This window comes from Dendrobates tinctorius, unplaced genomic scaffold (assembly GCF_039654945.1).
Source record: "Dendrobates tinctorius isolate UK_male_01 unplaced genomic scaffold, ASM3965494v1 ptg000103l, whole genome shotgun sequence".
In the NCBI taxonomy this organism is placed as follows: domain Eukaryota; kingdom Metazoa; phylum Chordata; class Amphibia; order Anura; family Dendrobatidae; genus Dendrobates; species Dendrobates tinctorius.
In genome coordinates this window covers 34,708,706-34,724,582 of record NW_027361771.1, presented here as the reverse complement: position 1 = coordinate 34,724,582, position 15,877 = coordinate 34,708,706, and the positions used below count along the sequence as shown (strand labels likewise).

Here is a 15,877-nt window from a genome sequence, read left to right as displayed (position 1 = left end):
ATGTATGGGCACAAAAAATCAAATTTGGATAATTGCAAAATTTCTAAATGTATTGGCAACTTTCTGGTTTGTTTCAGAAATTAAAGCAAGGCATAGCAAACAAATTTTAACACTATCATTAAGTACAATATGTCACACAAAAGCAATCTCAGAATCAGCGGGATCCATTGAGGCGCCAGACTCCTCAAAAGGGACAGTGGTTAGAAATGTAAAAATTGGCTTGGTCATAAAGCTCAAAATTGGCGTGGTCAATAAGGGGTTAACAATAACCCATGTTTAGCACTGGTTACACCCGCCATCTTGGCTGTTAGGTCTTCCCTGGTGTCGGTTGGAGCTGCTCAATCAACGACACCCACAGCACAGCGGTGTCACCGGAGCTGTGTCCACGGTCGGGTACTGCACGTCTGTCGGCGGAGCTGTGCAGCGCAGGGACTGACAAGTTCCAGCCAACACCTAATAGCCGCAGGTGCCGGTGTCGCACCCCCCATTGATCACACACACAGATGACCTATTCTAAGGAGAGACTGTCAATATCACAGTCCTGGACAACCCCTTTAATGAAAGCTCATGCCCACCATGGCAGCCCCTCCAACGCTGCTGCAGCTCAGCTCATCGTCGACCGTACCAATGACATCTGGACACGAGATGCTTGAGGACGAGGACCACGAGCCGCTCGTGTTTATATCGTGGCAGTTGTGTTCATGCAAGAATGATATGTTTAGATTTACTGCTAGCAAACAGCTACAAGAATACGTTACTTACTCTACGCCAGCTGGACCCACCGTTATCACACAGTTCTAAAAAGTAGGCAGGGCTTAGTGGGAAGGGCAGAGTCTGCTAGGGTTTTAATTACTATAAGCCATAAACTTGATGTAACTTACCGTATATACTCCTATATAAGCTGACAACCCTAATTTTGCCACAAAAAACTGGGAAAACTTATTGTCTTGTGTATAAGCCTAGGGTGGAAAATGCAGCAGCTACTGGTAAATTACAAAAATAAAAATAGATACCAATAAAAGAAAAATTAATTGAGACATCATCATTAGGTTCAATGTTTTTGAATATCCATATTGAATCAGGAGCCCCATAAAATGCTCCATACAAAATATAATGCTGCCCAAAGGTTAATAATGGGCCCCTTAGATGCTCTATAGAATAATATGCCCCATATAATGCTCCATAAAGGTTATGGCTCCATAAGATGCTCCATAGAATATGCCCCATATGCTACCCCATAGAATATGCCCCCATAGAATATGCCCCCATATGCTGCCCCATAGAATATGCCCCCATATGCTGCCCCATATATTATGCCCGCATATGCTGCTGCTGCTGCCAAAAAAAAAAATGCCATACCTCCTGCTCAGGACTCAGCACATGACATATTCACCTGTCCCCCGGTCCATCGCTGCTCACCACCGTCTGCGCGTCCTCTGTCAGTGACTGTTCAGCCAGCAGAGGGCGCGGCGCGCACTAACCACGTCACCGCGCCCCCTGCTGGCTAAACATCACGGACACAGGAAGCAGCAGACGGCGGTGAGCAGCGTGGGAACGAGGACAGATGAATATCACTTTACTCACCCGTCCTGGAACGTCTCTGCAGCCTCACTTCTCCACTGCCTCCCTTCCTGCCTTCAGCGGTCACGTGATACAGCTCATTACCACTCATGAATATGTGCATATTCATGAGTTTAATGAGCGGTACCACGTGACCGCTGAAGGCAGACAGTGGAAAAGCGAGGGGGCTGCAGAGAGTGCCATGGGGGGTGAGTATGATCTGTGACACCCCTGCCGAACCCCAGGTATATGACGTGTATAAGCCGAGAGGGGGACTTTCAGCACAAAAAAATGGGCTGAAAATCTCGGCTTATACGCGAGTATATACGGTATCTAACGCTGAGGACACAGCCCATTACCGAGAAACCAGTAACTCCGGATTGCAAAAACATAGAAAATATTAAATTTTATTATACAAAAAATGACTAAACACAGGTATAAAGGGTAAAACCATGAAGCACAGAGCGGCGCTAGTTTCTCCGGCGCATGAGCAGATGTGACGTGGAGTCTCCCAAGTTCTGAAAGTAGTAGTTGAGTTTGCCATTGAGCGTCTCCCGCAGCTGTAAAGGAAATGGAGGAAGACATTAATGGCGCACACATGGTCCGAGCCCGGCTGCCATGGCTCTAATACATCACAGTTTATGAGTGTGGCATTATGTCACCATGCATGACATCACCATTAGTCACCATGGTCATGTGATGTCAGGGAGTCCAAGCACATGCGGAGGACAAGCTTTGGCTTTTCCGGTTCTCGTCCTTGCATGTCAATCATCCCAGTAGCACCAGGCAGCACAGACTTAGAATGGGGCCTATCGTGGCATCCGGTAAGTGGCGGCAGAATGTGCAGTGACTAATGGGGGACAAGTCCTATAATTGGAGCATATACCAAGCCCCCCGAATACCACACGCATGTGTGACGGTGACTGCGGCTCTTACCACTTGGTGTAGCCGACTTTTATTCTCTTCCAGAAGGTGATCGATGGAGGAATACGGCATCCAAACCAAAGGAGACAAGGCGGACAGAGGCCACGGTGCGAAGTACACAGGATGGAAAAGATTAAAAATCATGATAGCTTGCCTTTAAAAACAGTGCCTCCTTAGTCTACAGGTTGTGTAAGATATTACAGATGAGCTCCAAAGAGAATGTTTTCCAAATTCTGTACGACCCCTTTTACAATTGTGCCTCTTGTAGATAATGTATGTATGTGTTATAAGGGACAATGTAAAACAAGCTTTTTTCTGCTGTGTGATACAAGTCAACAATCGTGAGTCTCCAAACTCCGTCTGATGCCGGATTCCAGACCGCTGACCTTTATCCTATAGCCCACGTGGTCCTTACCAGCTACGGGTCTCCTGATCCAAATACGCTAGCCTCATATGTACAGTATTAGATGAGACTGTTCAGTTTGTACACAAGTGGATTTTGGGGCAGAAAAGTGGCTCAGTAGCTAGCATGCAGTGGCTCAGTGGTTACCATTGCAGAACTGAGGTCCTGGATTCAAATCGCAACAAGGACAACACCTGCAAGCAGTTTGTATGTTCTCTGTTTTCTATCACACTCCACAGACATCCCGATAGGGAATGTAGATAGTGTGCCCCGATAGGATCAGCAATGACATCAGTAAAGCAGGGGAATTAATGGTGCTATATGGGGGGGGATGAGGAACCAACCAGACCCTAATATTCCTGCCCTCCTGACCGCAGCGTGTAACTGGGACCTACTCTGGCTAAGTGAGGGTTAAAGGGAACCTGTCACATGGTTTTGGCCCTGTAAGCTGCGGCCTACGGCTATCAGGGCTTATCTACAGTATTCTATGATGCTGTAGATAAGCCCCAGATCTAACCTGAAGGAGAAGACAAACAAGTTTTATTATACTCACCCGGGTGCGTTTTGGTCCGATGGGCGTCGCAGGTCCGGGTCCACCGCCTCCCATCTCCATGCGATAACGTCCTCTTCCTTGCTTCATGTCGCAGCTACTGCGCAGGCGTACTTCTTTGCCCTGTTGAGAGCACAGCAAAGTACTGCATTGCGCAGGCGCCGGGAAATGTCAGAGATGTCCCGCTCCTATGCACTGCAGTACTTTACTCTGCCCTCAACAGGGCAGAGCAGTGCGCCTGTGCCGAGGTAGAAGTAAGGAGGAGGACGTCATCGCATGAAGATGGGAGGCACCAGATCACGACACCCACCGCGCACAACCCTGCCCCACGGTGAGTATAATAAAACTTGTTTTTCTTCTGTTTCAGGTTAGAGCGTGGGCTTATCTACAGGCTTATAGAATGCTGTAGATAAGCCCTGAAAGGCAGTGGCCGCAGCTTACAGAGCCAAAACGACGTGACAGGTTATCTTTAACAAGTTGGATCAGTGATGTTTCTGCCCATTGCCTTTTCCTGCGGTGCCTTTAATACATTCTCAACCACTGAGGTGCATGTACGTTACAGGCGAGGAGCGGGTGTACGGAGCGGCTCAAGATCAGGGACAGACGCTAAAGAGATGCTTCCGTCCTCCATCTGGCCATGTATGGAGCATACGCTGGGGTCTAAGGCTCAGGCACAATGTACTCATCTCCGCCCCACACCACGAGCTGTCAGCCCTGCACCCCACACCACGCTCAGTCCTGCACCCCACACCATGAGCCATCAGACCTCCGCCCCGCACCACGAGCCAGCGGACCTCAGTCTCACCTGCTATGTTCGGGAATATGTGCAAGAGCGTCGTACGACTGGCTGTTGTGTCCCAAATCCAGGTGATACTTGAAGGTACGAGTCCTCAAAGTCGCCTACAAACAGGAGACATCTGGTCACTCACCAAAAAATATCATAGATACATAGAGACGAGAGCTTGTACATGGCATTACCTGACTTTTCAGGTCGTCCGCAGTCTCCAAAATAGCCAATGTGGCTAATTGAATCAGCAGCTCTTTCCAACCCACAACTTCCAGGAGATGCAGCACCTGGGAATAAAGGCAACAGCTTGCTAGAGGCAGAATACGGATCATACGGCAGAGTGGCAAATGGTGGAGACACAGAAATGCGCGCTAATGAATGTGCGCCTTCTGCTCCTTAGGCCTCTTTCACACTTCAGTTTTTTGCCATCAGTCAAAATCCGCAAAATCACACTGGGCATGCCCAGAAAAAAAAATACTTTTCCAGACAGTCCCAAAACTATATAAGGTGGGCTAATTGGGCCCAGACATGCAGTGTCAGCCAGCAAGCCTGCCAGACAGACACCCACCAAGCCTGCCAGGACCAGCTCACCTACAAGTGTGAGTATACCTATTTATGACATTTCTGTGTGTGCGTGTGTATGGCCTGCTAGTGTGTGGTCTGCGAGTGTTAAATTTTTTTTTTTTTTTTTTTTCCATACTTTTTTTTTCTGTTGCTTGTGTACTGCATTTTATTTTCATACAACTGTAATATTGTATTTTGTGCTGTGATTGTGTGGTGTAAGGCCAGTTTCATATTTGCACTTTATAGCGCAGCGATAACCTGCACACGTCCACCACTAATCCCCGCCCCATCCGGTCACTTCTGCCTACTACCGCACATGAACGCTTGCGATCTGAGCACCCTGTCTTTAGCATAGGGTGCGTAGATGGTGCGCTGGCCGTATTTTACCGTGTGCTGCGCACTTTTGAAGGTGTGCCCTTGTTCGCCAAACGCAGCATGTTGCATTTTGGCGCACACGGCACACCTTAAAGTGTGCAGAACACGGTAAAATACGGCCAGCGCACCATCTGCTAAAAATAGGGTGCGCAGATCGCAAGCGTTCATGTGCGCTAGTAGGTGGGGATTAGCGGCGGCCGTGTGCAGGCCCTCGCTGCGCTATAAAGTGCAAATGTGAAACCGGCCTAACTGGTATTGTATGTGGTGTAATTGGGCCCAGACATCTACATCAAACACCAGCCTGACTGATAGGCTGGTGTTTGATGTAGGCTGGTGTTTGATGTAGATGTCTGGGCCCAACTACACCACATACAAAGTTAGGCCGGTTTCACATTTGCACTTTATAGCGCAGCGAGGGCCTGCACACGGCCACCACTAATCCCCACCTACTAACGCACATGAACGCTTGCGATCTGCGCACCCTATTTTTAGCAGATGGTGCGCTGGCCGTATTTTACCATGTTCTGCACACTTTTTAAGGTGTGCCGTGTGCGCCAAAATGCAACATGCGGCGTTTGGCGCACAAGGGCACACCTTCAAAAGTGCGCAGCACACTGTAAAATATGGCCAGCGCACCTTATGCTAAAGATAGGGTGCGCAGATCGCAAGGTTTCATGTGCGGTAGTAGGCGGGGATTAGTGGCGGACGTGTGCAGGCCATCGCTGCGCTATAAAGTGCAAATGTGAAACCGGCCTAACTGGTATTGTATGTGGTGTAAATGGGCCCAGACATCTGGCAACAGCCACACTGAAGACACCGAACCAGACATCAAACACCAGCCTGACTATCAAACTCAGCTGCAAATCTTCCACCTGCAAGAGTGTGTGTGTGTGTGTGTGGCCTGGATGTGTGTTATGCGTGTTTGTGTGGGTTTTTTTATTTTATTTTCAGATTTGCAATTGTGGTGTTGTTGTATCTGTACATTTTTTTTTATTTTTCATTTATTGTGGTATTTAAAATAAAGAGCAGAGTAGCTCCTATTTGTTGGAAAAAAATAATAATAAAAAAAAAATAAACTGTTTTGAAAAAAATCTCCTTTGTATCATTTAAAAAAAGGTAAAATTAAGTTACCATAAAGGTACATTACATTTTTGGTATACAAGTGTGGTTAAAAGTGAGAGATTGCAAGATGAAAATAATCTGGGTATACACAGCTGAGTTTTTCAGGGAATTCAAAAACATGCAAACACAGTGTGGGTATACACAAATTAAACACCTTCAATCACTGGTTACACTCTCGGTGAGAGTTTGAGGGAATACAAACACTGGTATACACAGCAATTACACACCTTCAATCACTGGTTACACTTGGTGACACCTTCAATCACTGGTTACACTTGGTGACACTTTCAGGGAATTCACATGCCAAAAAAAAGTGGGTTTACACAAAATATTACACACCTTCAATCACTGTGGTTACACTCTGTGAGATATAAGGAAATGTAGACATGCAAACACTTAAAATCATTTTCTTAATACTTGCAGATCACTTAATAATGAAGAGGCACCAAAAAACCAGCAGACACGGCCAGCCAGACCGCAGAAGGGATGATCAAAGAGAGCACAGCAGAGAGGAACGGCGAGAGCGCAGCAGACACGAACACCCAGGCCGCGGCAGAGTACAGGTAACAATTAGTTTCCCTGTAAGTATAAAGACCTGAAAGCTTATTATGATCCTTTGTATAGTAGCTTAACAATTGTCTTTATACTTGCAGATCACTTCAGCAAGCACCACCAGCCAGACCGCAGCGGAAACGGTGAGACAGGCCGCAGCGGAGATGGTCGAACAGGCTGCAGCAGAGACGACCAGCCAACCTTTATTTTCCCTGTAAGTATAAAGGCCTGAAAGCTTATTATGATCCTTTGTATAGTAGCTTAACAATTGTCTTTATACTTGCAGATCACTTCAGGAATCACCGCAGCTGCCAACGCAGCTGCACCAAACCATAATGTCTTCTCCTGAAAGCTCCCCCTCACATCAGCGAGCTGAGGTAAAAAAAAAATTTTTTTATTTAAAATATTTTTTTTTTTTTTTTTGGTTAAAAACACTATCCATGTATTATGTTTTAACAGGAAGCTGGTTCAGAGGAGCTTCCAGGAGGAGACGTGCAGGGTGGAGAGACGCAAGGTGGGGGTGCGCAGAGTGTAAGTTTAGCACATACACAGATACATAATGCTACACCCAACACAAACATTCATCACAGTGCACACACAATAACTACGCATCCATCCAAACAAATTTTTTTTTTTTTTTTCCCCCCACAGTCTTCAGAATCCGGTGCCCGCACTAGAGTGACTCCCAGGACATCCCAGGGTCGTCAAGGTGATGCATCTGTTGGTCGGCAAACGGTAAGTAACCCTATTTGGATAATTGTTTAAATGAACATCATGTGTTTGAATAGAATGTAATTTTTTGTTTTTCATCTTCACAGGTTTCACAGCGTGCTCCCCGCAGACATCTGGAGGAGGGTGTGGTCATCGATAATGATAACCTCATCCGTGAGGTGGAAAACCGGGAGCCGCTGTGGAACATGGCAAACCGTCTACACGCCAACCAACCACCCGACAGCTCTGGGATGAGGTGTGTTCCGAGGTTATTGACAACTGGGAAGAACTCCATGTGAGGGCCAGGGATTTTGTGCGTAAGTATTACAACTTTTTTTTTTTTTTTTTTTTTTTTTTTTGCTTCACAGGTGACAGGGTTATCACACGGTGGCGGTCGCTCCGGGATCGCTTCAAGAGGGACTACAACAAAGATTCAGACCCCGAGTGGATCGGTGGGACCCCAGTACAAAAACTACAAAGCCCTGGCGTTCCTGCGATCAACAATGGTGTGCAGAAGGTAAATATTCCCCAAACCATTTCTATAGTAGAAATGTTTAACCAAATTTTTTTTTTCAGCAGACTTAAATTAAATATCAATATTTGTAATATACATTTTTTTTCTCTTTTTTTAGCACCATCTGCAGCACTCGGGAGTCTGCATCAGAGTTGCGTCCCTCTGGAGTGATCCCTAGTGAGACCGCCCCCGGTGACCACATCGAGGTATCCGACCCCTCTGTACCTACCCTCTTGTCTCATCCCTCTATCCCCTCCACCAGCACTGGAGCAGCAGGGCAGACTTCATCACATGAAGCTGCTGGTGACGACTTGTTCCCTGTTCCCCACCCCTCAGACACTGCCGCAACATCTCAACCAACTTTTGGTTCTGGCCGCCAGTGTCTGAGGAGTCAGGAAAGGATGACCTTGTCTGATTGTTTGAGTCTAAACTCATCTGTTCAGCACGGTTTCCACACTTATGGACAACGGTGATCAATCAAAGTATCATGGAACTCAGAAGATACATGGAACAGATGAATTTAGAATCAAACCAGACACCGAGACATACCTTTTTTTTTCAATCTGTTGTCCGGCAAATGGAAGGTTTAAGTACTCACCAGCAGATGCGTGTGATGCAAGCCTGTCACAATGCTCTAGTGGAAGTGCTTGCTGAAGCATCCCATCCTTCCCCCATCCATCATACAGCCGTCCCTCCTCCTACCACTCCCTCTCCTTTCTCTAGTTTCCCCAATGCCCTCACCATACCCACCCCCACATGCACCTTCAATGTACCCACAAACCTTGTCTGTCCATCCACTCCCGTCCCAACCACATGTGTTAAACTCCCCCCCTCGATGTGGTCAACCCTGTTCACCCCTCCAATACTATCTCCACCCAACATTATCACACTTTGTAATGATGTTATCCAAAAAACAAAAATTACAAAAATGGTAATATATACCAGAAAAAAACTTACAAAAAAGGTTTAAGATACCAAAAATGAAAAAAAAATATACAGTTATTACAAATTGAGAAATAAACTGTTTTTTTTGTTTCAAAAAAAACTTTATTGTGTTTATTTTTTTTGCCTCTTTTTTTTGGAAATAATCAAATTACACCAGTGGTGTAAAAGGTCAACACAACACACAATGTTTCACAGTACACTGGTGTACAAGGTACAAAAAAAACACTTGGTACACAACACATGTGAACATTTCAAAATGTAAAACGCTTGGTACACAACACTTGGTAACAAAGTGTAAAACAACGCTAGGTACACAACACTTGGTAAAACTTTATGCTTGGTACCCAACAATTGGCCGTTAACAGAACTCTCCATTTGGCAGTTAAAATTCCAAACGCGCCCTCCACCACTCTGCGCGCTCTAGTTAACCGATAGTTATAGATTCTTTTCCGGTGTGTTAATCCACGACTACCGTATGGTTTGAGTAGGTGTTTAGAAAGCTGAAAAGCATCGTCGCCAACACACAAAAGGCATTGAATCATAGAATGGTAGAGTTGGAAGGGACCTCCTGGGCCATCTGGTTCAACCCCCTGCTCAAAGCAGGATTCGCTAAATCATCCCAGTTAGATGTCTGTCCAGCCTCTGGTGGGCCTGTTGTTCCAGGGAGTGGTCTTGGAGGTGGGAAGTTAAAATTGTCTCCATACAAGCGACGGCCCATGGTGGAAATCTTGAATACCTGAGAGTCATTAGAACGACCGTATGCACCGATGTCCACAGCAATGAATTTGCAGTTTGCATCCGAAATGGCCATCAGCACAATAGAAAAGTATTTCTTACAGTTGTAAAACTGAACCAGATCCCATAGGTGTCACAATCCTGATATGCTTGCCATCCACGGCACCGATGCAGTTTGGAAACTGGCAGATTTCTTGAAACTTCTCTGCAATCTCCAGCCACCTCTCCTGTGTTGGCTGTGGGATGTATTCCTCCTGTAGAGAATCCCACAATTCCCAGCAGGTCTGTTGTACAATTCCAGCAATAGTGGAAATCCCAATCCGGAACTGGAAATGGAGGGAGGTGAAGGATTCTCCAGTTGCCAGGAATCTGTTAAAAAAATGGAAAAAAAGTAAAATTAATACAAACTACAAGCCATAACATAACAATAAAAGCCTGCAGAATCTGAAACTGTTTAAAAGGTAGATAACTTACCGAAGGGTCACCATCAAACGCTCCGCTGGTGATATAGAAAACCGCATTTGTGTGTCCCTTCTCCGGATTTGTTCTCCAACACGATCCACCAATATCTCAAAGAATTCCAGCCTCATGCGCACGTAGTTGAAGAGCTTGTCCGGATTATCCCTCAATTCCAGGTACAATGTGGAAAAAACACCACGGGTGAACCTCTGCGCATTAATGGGATGAATCCACTGGCGCCGTCTCCTCATACGCAGGATTCGCAATCTTCTTTTCTCCCTCTCGATAGCAATAATTGCCAACCGATTCAAGTGAAGATCCAATTCCACACAGAAGCTGTCAATACTCGCAATAACTCCTTCCAGACTCGCACTAACTCCTTCCATCGCTGCCACTAGCTCTAAAACCTTTCAAAGAAATTGTATCACAACACCCTAGATATATTTCTCCCTAGTTTCCAGCATCCAATCACATTTGGGAGCATTCTCCAAGAGCGAATCATATTTGGGAGCATCCCATTTTGGAGGTGTGGAAAAACGGATCCGCAAGAAAACGGATCCAACGGATGACAAAACGGATGGAACGGATCCGTTTTGTTGAGGATCCGCAGTAAAATCAGTATGGCGGATCCTTTAAAAAACGGATCCGTTCCATCAGTTTGCATCCGTTTTTTTCATTTTTGCGGATCCGCCATTTTCAAATTTTGGCGGATTTTGACTGATGGCAAAAAACTGAAGTGTGAAAGAGGCCTTAGGGTTCACGTTGCAGATTGTGGTACAGATTTTTGCACGCAGATTTGGCTAAATCTGCAGGTCAAATGACCTGCGTTTTACCTGCGGATTTAGTGCGTATTAGCCTGCGGTTTGACACCTGTAATGGAGCAGGTGTGAAACCGCTGTGGATTCCGCACAAAGAAGTGACATGTTGCAAATTTTAAACCACAGCAAATCGACGCGGAAAAAAACATAACGTATGCAGTGCGCTTTTCATTTTCCAAAGACTTAAATGGTACTGTACAACGCAGCAGAAACTGCTGCGGATCTGCAGGGCCAAATCCGCAGCAGAATCCGCAACGTGTGCACACACCCTAAATGTGCAGCAAGAGGCAGAAATGTGTGCTCCGGAATGCATGGACATGCAGCACCTGGGAATAATGGCAACAGCTTACTATAGGTAGAATATGGATCATATGGCAGAGTGGCAAACGGTGGAGAGGCAGAAATGTGCGGAGATGCTGCACCTGTGAAAAGCACGCCCAGCACCTGTGAAATGCACAGATACTGCACCTGTGAAAAGCGGACGCTGCACCTGTGAAAAGCGCGCCCAGCACCTGTGAAATGCGCAGATGCTGCACCTGTGAAAAGCGCACCCAGCACCTGTGAAATGCGCAGACGCTGCACCTGTGAAAAGCACGCCCAGCACCTGTGAAATGCGCAGAGGCTGCACCTGTGAAAAGCGCAGAGGCTGCACCTGTGAATAGCGCCCAGCACCTGTGAAATGCGCAGACGCTGCACCTGTGAAAAGCGCGCCCAGCACCTGTGAAATGCGCAGACGCTGCACCTGTGAAAAGCACACCCAGCACCTGTGAAATGCGCAGACGCTGCACCTGTGAAAAGCACGCCCAGCACCTGTGAAATACGCGCCAAGCACCTGTGAAATGCGCAGACCCTGCACCTGTGAAAAGCATGCCCAGCACCTGTGAAATGCGCAGACGCTGCACCTGTCAAAAGCGCGCTCAGCACATGTGAAATATGCGCCCAGCACCTGTGAAATATGCGCCAAGCACCTGTGATGTGGATGTGAGCACGCTCATAAATGCACCGCCCTCACTGCCGTGGTAAACCAATCAGCGCTGCAGCCATGATGAACCAATCAGCACTGCAGCTCACAAACACTGCCATCCCCCTGACACGCCCACTACACAACTAAACTGCAAAACAAATACTCGCTGCCGGACACTCCATGCTTCCCACATGGCCGTATACTACTTCCGGCTTTGAAGCCTGTGGTGGCTCCTCCCCTTCCCCAATACTTCTCCATGGCAACGTTTAGTCTGTTTTTTACCAAGCCAAAGTCACGTTCCTCTACCTGAGATTTCATTCAGCGTGCTATGTAGTAAATGGCTGAGGACCGGGCTATAGATATATATAAAGATATATATGAGATAGAGAGAGATGTAGAGATATATATCTACTAGATGGTGGCCCGATTCTAACGCATTGAGTATTCTAGAATATGGCCAGCGGGAGACTGACATTCAAAAGATGGTCCAGGACGATCCACCACGATCGGCGATCTCACAGCGGGGGCCTGGTCGCTACTGTGTGTCACACTGAGGCTAAGTACCCACGCTACAGAAATGCTATGGAAATTTCCGAATTTCCGCAACTCCCGCCGCGGGAAAAACGCATGCGAATTCTAATGTGTTTTCCCGCTGAAAACATGCGATTTGAACATAGGCGTAGCTAGGGTTTTGGTTCAGGGCGGGCGAAACTTCTGAGTGGGCCCCTAACCAGAGAACCTCAGCAGATGACCGCGCTGTTGCCAAAAATAATAATAATCTTTATTTTTATATAACACTAACATATTTACAGTTTTGCACACATTATCATCACTGTCCCCAATGGGGCTCACAATCTAAATTCCCTATCAGTATGTCTTTGGAATGTGGGAGGAAACCAGAGAACCTGGAGGAAACCCACACAAACACAGGCAGAACATACAAACTCCTTGCAGATGTTGTCCTTAGTGGGATTTGAACCCAGGGCTCCAACGCTGCAAGGCTGCAGTGCTAACCACTGAGCCACCTGTGGAGGAAACGCACACAGACCCGTTCCTCCCACGTCACCACCGTGACGTAACTACACAGGCACAGCTCTCCGGCGCCCCCTTTGTCTCTCAGGTCAGTAAGGGAACTGCACCTAGAGCAAATGGTCACCGGGGAGGAGGTCCTGTTACCCGCTGGGGGTTCTAAGATTCGTGATCAGAGTAAAAGCATCAGCCCAAGATTAGTTTATAGTTTAATTGCCTTAAGGGCGCACTAGATAATTACAGAAATATACAGTAAATTTGCAGTCAGAGAAAAGATATAACAAGAATGGTACAAGACTTAAGATATTAAGCTGGAGGTCAATTTACCAGATTGTAGGGTCATGTGGGTGCTGGGGAGCTCTGCAGTCCAAAGGTACAAGAATCTTAGTTGCCGGACAGACCCCCAAAGCATGGGCCACTGCTCCCCTCGGCAGGTCTGTCCCCAGGTCCTTCTTAGATTGTCATCGTCTGGATCTTCTGTGTGAAGGAATGAATATCTGCCAGGGGCTGCTAGTCCTTAAACACGCTAGGTTCCTCCCCCTGTGTCAGAGGGTGGGCTAATAATCCATGCTCCTAGGATGGAGCCAAAGCGTCTGGGACACACAAAGGACGTACAGTGGGGAAAAAAAGTATTTAGTCAGTCAGCAATAGTGCAAGTTCCACCACTTAAAAAGATGAGAGGCGTCTGTAATTTACATCATAGGTAGACCTCAACTATGGGAGACAAACTGAGAAAAAAAAATCCAGAAAATCACATTGTCTGTTTTTTTTTTCATTTTATTTGCATATTATGGTGGAAAATAAGTATTTGGTCAGAAACAAGCAATCAAGATTTCTGGCTCTCACAGACCTGTAACTTCTTCTTTAAGAGTCTCCTCTTTCCTCCACTCATTACCTGTAGTAATGGCACCTGTTTAAACTTGTTATCAGTATAAAAAGACACCTGTGCACACCCTCAAACAGTCTGACTCCAAACTCCACTATGGTGAAGACCAAAGAGCTGTCAAAGGACACCAGAAACAAAATTGTAGCCCTGCACCAGGCTGGGAAGACTGAATCTGCAATAGCCAACCAGCTTGGAGTGAAGAAATCAACTGTGGGAGCAATAATTAGAAAATGGAAGACATACAAGACCACTGATAATCTCCCTCGATCTGATGCTCCACGCAAAATCCCACCCCGTGGGGTCAGAATGATCACAAGAACGGTGAGCAAAAATCCCAGAACCACGCGGGGGGACCTAGTAAATGAACTGCAGAGAGCTGGGACCAATGTAACAAGGCCTACCATAAGTAACACACTACGCCACCATGGACTCAGATCCTGCAGGGCCAGACGTGTCCCACTGCTTAAGCCTGTACATGTCCGGGCCCGTCTGAAGTTTGATAGAGAGCATTTGGATGATCCAGAGGAGTTTTGGGAGAATGTCCTATGGTCTGATGAAACCAAACTGGAACTGTTTGGTAGAAACACAACTTGTCGTGTTTGGAGGAAAAAGAATACTGAGTTGCATCCATCAAACACCATACCTACTGTAAAGCATGGTGGTGGAAACATCATGCTTTGGGGCTGTTTCTCTGCAAAGGGGCCAGGACGACTGATCCGGGTACATGAAAGAATGAATGGGGCCATGTATCGTGAGATTTTGAGTGCAAACCTCCTTCCATCAGCAAGGGCATTGAAGATGAAACGTGGCTGGGTCTTTCAACATGACAATGATCCAAAGCACACCGCCAGGGCAACGAAGGAGTGGCTTCGTAAGAAGCATTTCAAGGTCCTGGAGTGGCCTAGCCAGTCTCCAGATCTCAACCCTATAGAAAACCTTTGGAGGGAGTTGAAAGTCTGTGTTGCCAAGCGAAAAGCCAAAAACATCACTGCTCTAGAGGAGATCTGCATGGAGGAATGGGCCAACATACCAACAACAGTGTGTGGCAACCTTGTGAAGACTTACAGAAAACGTTTGACCTCTGTCATTGCCAACAAAGGATATATCACAAAGTATTGAGATGAAATTTTGTTTCTGACCAAATACTTATTTTCCACCATAATATGCAAATAAAATGAAAAAAAAACAGACAATGTGATTTTCTGGATTTTTTTTTCTCAGTTTGTCTCCCATAGTTGAGGTCTACCTATGATGTAAATTACAGACGCCTCTCATCTTTTTAAGTGGTGGAACTTGCACTATTGCTGACTGACTAAATACTTTTTTCCCCACTGTATATTCCTGCGTCTGCTAGCAGGTACATTCTAATTGAAGCCCTAGTCTTTTTTCCGGCCCCCTGCTGGCACGGCTCCGTACCTGAGCTTTGAAGCTCTGTTTTGGGCCTATCCTCATGATCACACCAATGGCCCTGGCTATTTAGCATTGGAACACTAAATCCTGCTTGTATTTACTAAGTACACAGCACCTGGGGGGTATAGAAGCCGTTAGCTGCCTGTAATTCCTGAACTTAGACCAAAATGGATGCCAAGCTCAGACATGTGGCCCCATATCTAAGATAGCGGCTGCTCCTTCATCACACCACCGTGCTGCCCATATATAATTATTATTATTATACTCGCCGCAATAATGGAAAAGAGAGCGTCACATGACGCTCCCTCTCCAATCATTATCCTCTTCCTCTGACACACAGCGGGTGTGCAATGATGTCACTTCATCGCATCCACCGCTGTATGACGGTCTGACTGCAGCACAGCTCCTGACATCAGAGCAGAGCTGCCGCCGAAATCAGCGTGGGAGCGAGGAGGAGAGGCAAGTATAGTTTTTTTTAATTTATATAGTGAGTCCTGGTTGCATGATACCCCGTATGGGGGGGACAGCATGATACCCCCTATGATGGGGGGCAGCATGATACCTCGTAT

At 46.5% G+C, this 15,877-nt stretch overlaps 2 long non-coding RNA genes across 2 annotated transcripts; one reads left to right on the top strand and one right to left on the bottom strand.

Annotated features, from left to right (window-relative positions):
• Window positions 1-1,949: 1,949 nt before the first annotated feature.
• On the bottom strand, window positions 1,950-4,587 carry LOC141100210 (uncharacterized). The gene is made up of 4 exons (XR_012234637.1): window positions 4,416-4,587; window positions 4,243-4,337; window positions 2,497-2,522; window positions 1,950-2,120 (listed from the first exon to the last, which is right to left on the bottom strand). It is a non-coding gene; the product is annotated as an uncharacterized lncRNA (long non-coding RNA).
• LOC141100213 (uncharacterized) lies at window positions 4,555-7,189 on the top strand. The gene is made up of 3 exons (XR_012234641.1): window positions 4,555-4,823; window positions 6,709-6,848; window positions 6,939-7,189. It is a non-coding gene; the product is annotated as an uncharacterized lncRNA (long non-coding RNA).
• The last annotated feature ends 8,688 nt before the right edge of the window (window positions 7,190-15,877 follow it).